Here is a 560-nt window from a genome sequence, read left to right on the forward strand (position 1 = left end):
ATCGGACTAAGGGTGACTATTGTTTTCTTTGGGTCGTCACCTTCTGTGACCAAACTGATCGATCCCTTGGAGTCCCAATCATCCTCTATTTCAATCATGTGAACGCCTCCACCCTTGTGGTCTGGCAGAGGGTTATTGCGGATGTTCGGAGCAGGTTCCTTTGCCACAATAATCTTGTTGTCAATTAGAGTTTGGATCTTATCTTTTAGAGAGCGGTATTCATCAATGGTGTGTCCTTTCATGCCGGAATAGTATGCACAGGATTTATTTGGATTAATCCACTAAGAAGGGTTTTCAGGAGCAGCAGGGATAGGGGTGGCGTAACCAGTAGTTTTGAGCCTTTCATATAATTGGTCGATAGGTTCACAATAGCCGTGTACTATTTTTGGGGTCGTCGGTCAAAGTTTGGTCGGGGTCTAGGGAAGTTTTGGAACCTCAAGTTCTAATGATGAGGTGATGTAGCAAAAATTGGAGGAAATGGAAGAAAGGATGGAGCAAAGATTGCAGGAAAAGTTCAATGCACAAAAAGATGCCATCGAACTACAAGTTGCAGTTAACAT

Source organism: Nicotiana attenuata, unplaced genomic scaffold, assembly GCF_001879085.1.
Source record: "Nicotiana attenuata strain UT unplaced genomic scaffold, NIATTr2, whole genome shotgun sequence".
Classification (NCBI taxonomy): Eukaryota; Viridiplantae; Streptophyta; class Magnoliopsida; order Solanales; family Solanaceae; genus Nicotiana; species Nicotiana attenuata.